Genomic DNA, 7,646 nt, shown 5'->3' on the forward strand with positions numbered 1-7,646 from the left:
TGATGGATGAGATTAATTTGTTAATTAATTAACATTGCCTACTATTGTTTCAATTCACACTCAATTGAAGATTTTGAGTGGAATATCATCAGAGCGACGTATGAGCGTTCAAATTTTACCGAATGAACTGCACAACGGATATAGATGGATGGATGGATAGATGGATGGATGGATGGATGGATGGATGGATGGATGGATGGATGGATGGATGGATGGATGGGTGGACGGATTTATATATATGGAATGTATATTGGGATATTGGGATGGGTCTTTGCACAGCCTCTGCCGACCAAATTTCATTCACAATGTTTTGCTTAACGTGAAGCTATAACTGGACACTCGACAAAGGTGTCGTGTATTGAGATCGAATCTAAAACCACATTATTGCTAGGTGAACTTTTTAACAGACTTTCAAGCTACCTTAATAAGCAAATGTGTGGGGGAGGTGTATGCGTGTGTGTACACAGAAAGTAAAAGCAAAGAAAGGAAGGAAGAAGAAAAGAGACACTGTGGTATATGTATGTGAGGCAGTGAATGGCTTATAACATTTTCACAAGCGACAGCATGCTTGACTATGTGTGTGTACAAGTTGGTAGGTGTCAAGCATTTTGATTTTCAATTTATATGAAAGGCCTCAGAAAGCTATAAGGCAATCTCTTATAAAATTAACAATTGAAGCGATAGCAGAATAACAGAGGCAATAGTAATACACGAAGCGCAGGCAGTGATTAAATAATGCAATGGAGATAACGGCAATTAAATTTAAATAAATTGATAAACGCTAACAGAATCTAGAGTGTTTACATGACAGTATTATACAATTATCTGGACGCTCAACTATAAATTAAATTTGAAAATACACTACTAACCATATGATTATCAGCTTCCAATGAAAATAAGTTATTTCATTAACTGAAATTACTGAGTATTTTCCCCTTAGGCACAAGGGTTTGGTTTGTTTTGTTGTTTATATCTTGTTTTGTTTGTTTGTTGTTTGGTGGGTAACAAAATGCTACTTCGAAGGTTATCAACAATTTCAAGTAGTGGAAATAACTTTGATTGAGAATCGTGACCAGTTCTTGAAATCAGCTTTTGAGCACAGAGCTTAACCATTTTTTTTAACTAATGATATTCTTTAAATAATCGTGTTGTCGTTGTTGGTCGTGTTGCATATAAGATTGTAGAGGATTTACATTTGACGATTTGGTATTTATCTAATGTTTCTAAAATAAAAAAGCCAATCCATATGTGTTCAAGCAACAGTCATAGGAGAATATTTAGAAGAAAAAGTTCAACGATTACTGTGAAACATAACGAATCTGAGATATATTTGTTTCAAAATTAGGCACAATGACAGGAATATTATGGAGAGTGTCCAGTCGATTATATCAACCCCACTACTTGGCTGGTATTTTATATTATTGGCCCAGAAGAATGAAATGCAAAGATTGTCTCGACAGTTTTTGAACACAGTACCTAAAGGGTCGTAATTATATACAACAGGACATCCGACGCTCTCATATACTGCCAATCCAGCATCCTTCATCTGAGATATAGTTGTTTCTAAATTAAGCAAAGGGTGAGTGATTTTGTGGGTAGAAAAATAATTGGTTATATCGATCGCGGTACTTGAATTGTACATCATTTTTATCGAACACAGAGATGAAAAATAAAGTGGATTTCAATTCGAACTTAAAGAGCTGAAACAAATATAGCTAGGCATTTTGTCTGAGATTTTAACATTCTGCTAATTCACCGCCTTTCATTTGTGGGATAATGAGAGACGAATTTCTCAGATTATAATAATTCGGGATCCGAAGTATCTGACTAGAATCCGCATCAGTAACAATTAATCCGTAGAACTTGTAGGAGAGCCATATGTTAGCCATACAAAAATTATAATCAGAATTTCATGCTGATTAAATACTCATTATTTATGCAGTGCTCTCGTTATGTAGCATTGCTTTGCACAAATAAGTGCATGATAATTCATGATAATACAAATAAGTGCATGATATACAGGAGGATAATTCCAGCACAAGCGTATTTGGTTTGAACAATTGAGACAGTCCTCTTGCTTACAGACGCTATGTTCTAATGATGGCAGGTTACTGAGAATGATGCCCTCTATACTTTATCTGAGAGTGGGTAAAAGAGAGAGAGAGAAAATGAAAGAGAAAGAGAGGAAGAAATGAAGAAAGGGTATACAGACTGATAAAAAAAATTGAATGTAAGTTAAATAAAAAATAACAGGATTGTTGCCCTTAATTTAGAAATAAGGGTTTTGTTCAAAATCCAGCTTAGTACTATCTACACTTCTACAAATAAGACACCAGATGACGAGCGGACATCAAAAGAGTATGTAGAAAAAGATAAATAATCCGACAAAATATACAAATCTATAATTTGTTTACGTTCTCCACATGAGACATTAACAGAAATTTATATTTTTAATCCCATACTAAAGGTAAGGGGTAAATTCTTATCAAAATACTCACCTTCTTTCGATATATAGCAAATTTTGATTCAAAATCAATTAAATTAATAGCTAAAAATCGAAACTTGAGTTTTATAATCTCGGAAAACAACATTGATTAGAAAGGTTGGTAGGACTTCCTTGATCAAGTGGCAAAATACCACATTTATTCCACACTAGTAGTAGAAAATAAAAAAAGATGTGACACAATTTCAAATATCATACTTCTTAAGGAATTAGACAAGTATCATTCTTCGAATAATTAATCTCCTCTTTGCGATCATCATCTGATATATTATTTCTGGAGTTACTCATAGCACTGGACTTGATTTTAATTAAAAACCTTTACCTCTAAACTAAGGATGACGAAATTGTTATATCCATTAGGCTAAAAAATAATTTTGCCACTTTTAGAAAAGTCTTTGAATAATAGCTTCTATTTCTGATGTTCCAGATTATTATCATGATTTTAACAATCTGGAAACTGTGCTTTGTTTAATCTACACGAAACAATACATAGAAACACCAGAATGTTCTAGATTAATTTTGCAACAAGTTCCTTCAGAACATCAGATCTATTAGCCACAAGAAACTGACTCACACTCATGCTCGAAATGTTGTCTTACTGTCTAACGCAGCTGGGAATGACAGCTTCTGAGAGAACAGGATTTCTTTCAGGTAACAGCAGAAATCATGACTATAGCTAAGGTTGCAATAAGAGAGAAGTGATCAATTATCAATATGTAATTTTTTGCAGCATAGGAACTAAAATTTTCTTACAGTATTATGAGTTTTGCAATATTCTCATTTCATCTACTTTGTAACAAAGGAAAATACAAATCCCCAGTACAGAAGTAATTCAAACTGATAATATTGCAATATTATAACAACCTCTTGCTTTGATGCATAAACCGCCATGAAATTATCCAAACACTAAATTGCACACTACAATACTCTACAATTCCGTACCTTTTCATTTATATATCACTAAAGTAAACTTTGCCACTCTACACTCCTATTCCAGGAGTGTCAAACATACTTCTCTTGAGCTATATCCGACCCGCAGAAGTATTTTGTCTAGCCCCCATCTCAATTTTATTTATATAAAAAAAAATGTTAACTTTAAAAATCTTTAAAATATATATATATAGCAAGCTTACGTTCAGAGCCGGAACCCAGCCAGATTTGTGATTAGAACTGGTTTTGATTAGTAAAATCAGGATATCTCTCTCATTGTAAGTACTTTTAATAGGATTATATATAACATGCAAGATTTTCTCACACATCTCTGAACACCAATTTTGTATCATCTCGTATTCTTCTCTTTCTTTATTGTTAGTAAATTGTTTTAATGTATATTGACCACTTTATCCATTTACTTTTGGCCAACACTATGAATAGAGTTTTTAGGAATAATTGTTCCTATACGGTTCGCGAAATCTACTTTATTCTTCAGCCTAGCCTGCGAAGCCAAACGCGTTTGACACTTCTGTCTTACACTATTATATACTCTTGGAACACTATTATATACTCCTGCACTAAATACATCATAAATTATAGTTCTACTGCCTACTACATTACGAAAATAGACACTATTATTTCGCCGTCTTAACCATATATTTTTTTGTTTCATAAGCCACAACAATGGCATCAACAATATTGCTGAAGGTGGAAAGAAGGAAGAGAGTATAAGGTAGTGCCTTTTAAATGGAGAAACTCAAGTGACGACTTCGATACTAACATTACAGCGGCCATGAAAAAGAAAGTGTAGTAGAAATATCACATGGAGGAGTATGGGATGAGTAACTGGTTATGGGAAGGGTGAACAAAGAAGGAAAGACAATAATAATGGTATGAAAAGTGTCGCGACGGATGCGTAGATGGCGTTGGTGGTAAATGGCATCAATGAAAATGGATAATTTCAAATACATTAACTATAAGAATGAAATGGAAGACAGTAGAAGTAGTGGTATCGTATTGCTATAAAAATAAAAATAACTTTCATCTCTGTCGTCGTCATCATCATCATCATCACATCATCATCGTCATGGACAGCAATAAGAACAACACCATAATATTGATTATAATAAATGCAAGACGGATGTACATGTGTTTCTACCTCACTATTTCTTACCAAATCACTATGGAACGGCAAAGAAAGGAGCTACATTCCACTAGTAACTGTACTTTAAAGACAAGTTTAACAATACAAAAAAGAGTTAATAATTTACTGGCGAAATACTGTTTCTTTAAGTAGGGGACATCAAGAATGTGTAATTAAGGTGTCAGTGGCGTTAGACTGTATGCCTCTCAGCCAATTTTTGATAGATTGAAAATTACGTTCTGTCTGAAATGGAAGTATTTAATTCGGTGACATCTGCAGATGTTGGATACATTTTAAATGAATTATAAATCGCTAATGTGTCAATATTTCTAGTAAAACTTGAACACGGTTGTATTTACATTTTGTAATAATAAAGTACACTAGTCTCGAAGTATTTTGTACTCATCATGAGTAAAGTTCCCCATAAGATGATTGCAGCAATTCAATGATATGTTCTCTCTTCTTTTACAAACAGTCAATCCATTTACACAACACATACATGAACAAATACACATGCACACAGAAGTAGACAAATAAAACGCGTCTACATATACAAAAGTAAAAGAAATATTTACTGAAGAAAACAAAATATATTCTCTTGTTCTAAACATTTGGAAAGAAGACTAGTGTCAAGCATTGCAGACAGTAATCCAATAAAAACAAAACAGAGTTTTATATTTTTTTAATCAAAACGTGAGAATTTGGTATAGTATCAGTGTTGAAATTTCTGACTTTATTTTGTACTTAATGAAATATCCATTCTCCCATACAGATCTCTATTATTCGATTCAGATTCCAATGATCAAATTCGGTTTTAAATTAACAATATCAAACTTCATTTGAGAATTAATTTTCATTGTTGTTGGTTGAGACAACATTAAATGAATGAAATTAGAGGTCAACTGAATTGTCTTCTTTCTTTACAAGTAAAAGATTATATTTCTTCGTTTGCAGATGTACCCATATATTCACACGCAATACACTGTCTCATAGTGACTTGAATTATTGGAAAATCTACATCGACTTACAATTCCAGTGAAATAATGGATATGAGATATACGTAACAGTTGGCACATCGGTGAAAAGGTTTGCTTACAACCAAAAGATTACAAAGATCTGTGAAAATTTTGCTAATATTATTTTGTTTCGTTTTTTTTTTTTAGATTTCCTTAACACCTTGAACTATTCTGCATTTTATTGCTTCTTTTTTTTTAGTATGATTCTAATCACTGCACTTGACTTTATGTATGTGTGTTTTTGTGCATATTATGCCAAGTCCACCACGCACGTGTATACATATATACACATATGTACACAGACACAAACATTCATACATGCGTGCGTGCGTGAGTACGTGTGAGGGGGGTTCTACAGCGAGCCAAGTCATTCAGTACGGAGATATTTCACATACGCAATCAGATCCACTGGGCACCATTACTAAGATGAAAGATGACAGTTTATCGAAGCAGTTGACTTATGTGGAGTTGCAACGTGATAAAGCTTAAAAACCTTTTAGGGATTTCATCAAATACTCTTTACAGCTCTTAGAGGGAATGTTTAAATCTGAGAGCAATTGTCGAAAAATCGATTGGTTTCGAAAGGACTGATCTATGATGCTTGTTAAGCAATTGAAACACGGAGAAACGAATAATCCATCTTGAAAGATCAAACTCCATCGCCAACAGGAATTGATCTCAGTCTTAGACGCATTTCAACATAAGCAAAAAGTTACAGGATTATTCTGCAACAGTCTGCATTTCATGTCAATTATGTCACAAAGCTGAGCGGCTCTGAAAGTGCACAAAGACTAACATAATGTCAACAAGTTTTTGGTATGTAATATTTGCAAGAAGTCTTGCAAAATCAAGCGAACCTGAAGAGTCACGTGCATACACACGAATACTCTTTGCAAAATTGAAGTGATGGCTCTCTTTAGAAAAGTGGATAGATAGATAGATAGATAGATAGATAGATAGATAGATAGATAGAGAGAGAGAGAGAGAGAGAGAGAGAGAGAGAGAGAGAGAGAGAGAGATTGATTGATTGATTGATTGATTGATTGATTGATTGATTGATTGATGTAGTAATATTAGGCTTTTTCCATGATCATGTCCAAACTTTTGTCTTCTGAAGAACCGCTCATAGCAAGAAAATTTTTGTATCATGGAGAGTATCATCAACTCCGAACAATTAAGGCCAATAGATATTTGAGAGCTCTTTCTCCTGCGTGTACATCCAAGTGGATAATGTATATGTGAGTATATGTATATTACACACCCTCATGTATATATATATATATATATATATATATATATATATATACACGAGGTCTGATCAGAAAGTACGCGAACTATTACTATAGTAACAGAGCTAAAGAACGCAGAGAAAATCCCCTTGACACAGATTAACCTTGGACTCTGATAGACGATAACTGATGAAGGGTCGTTCTTTATGTTACTTTCGTGTTTTTCATTTGATTCTCTTGTTGTTTGCGTATCAACCCATTTGTTTTCGTATTTCATGCTGTTTACGGTTTGTGACGGCTTGTACCCATATATGCATATATAAGTGTGTGTGTGTACGTGCGTGTGTGTGTGTGTATGCATGTATGTATGTATGTATGTATGCATGTATGTATGTACGTATATGTATGCATATATATATATCATTTATATTATCATTTGATTGAACGCCATGACTGTAGTAATATCCGCGAAACGATCATAAGATATTTTATTCTTTAAACTTTAGGTTTCTTTATATTTTATATTTTAGAATTTATAATATTCATGCTTATTTATACATAAATTTTTATACGCATATATATTTAAACATATATATATCTATTTTTAGATTTTTATATGTATTCATATTTATATTCCGTATATTTATGTTTTAAACTTTTAAATTTATTATGTTACCATGTTATGTTGGATGTATATCTTTCGAAATATTAAATATTGATTTCCTGAATATATTATTGATGAGTTCTACGAATTTATTAATGATATAAAAACACACACATATATATATATATATATATATATATATATATATATATATATA

At 32.8% G+C, this 7,646-nt stretch overlaps 1 long non-coding RNA gene across 1 annotated transcript in view; it reads left to right on the plus strand.

Moving 5' to 3' along the window:
* LOC128249833 (uncharacterized) overlaps positions 1-5,657 on the plus strand; it is a 38,540-nt gene extending 32,883 nt beyond the window's left edge. Inside the window, exon 3 of the long non-coding RNA XR_008265959.1 lies at positions 5,535-5,657. This is a non-coding gene — a long non-coding RNA (uncharacterized LOC128249833). The remainder of the gene's footprint in view (positions 1-5,534) is intronic.
* Positions 5,658-7,646: the final 1,989 nt, after the last annotated feature.

Source organism: Octopus bimaculoides, chromosome 1 (assembly GCF_001194135.2).
Source record: "Octopus bimaculoides isolate UCB-OBI-ISO-001 chromosome 1, ASM119413v2, whole genome shotgun sequence".
Lineage (NCBI taxonomy): Eukaryota > Metazoa > Mollusca > Cephalopoda > Octopoda > Octopodidae > Octopus > Octopus bimaculoides.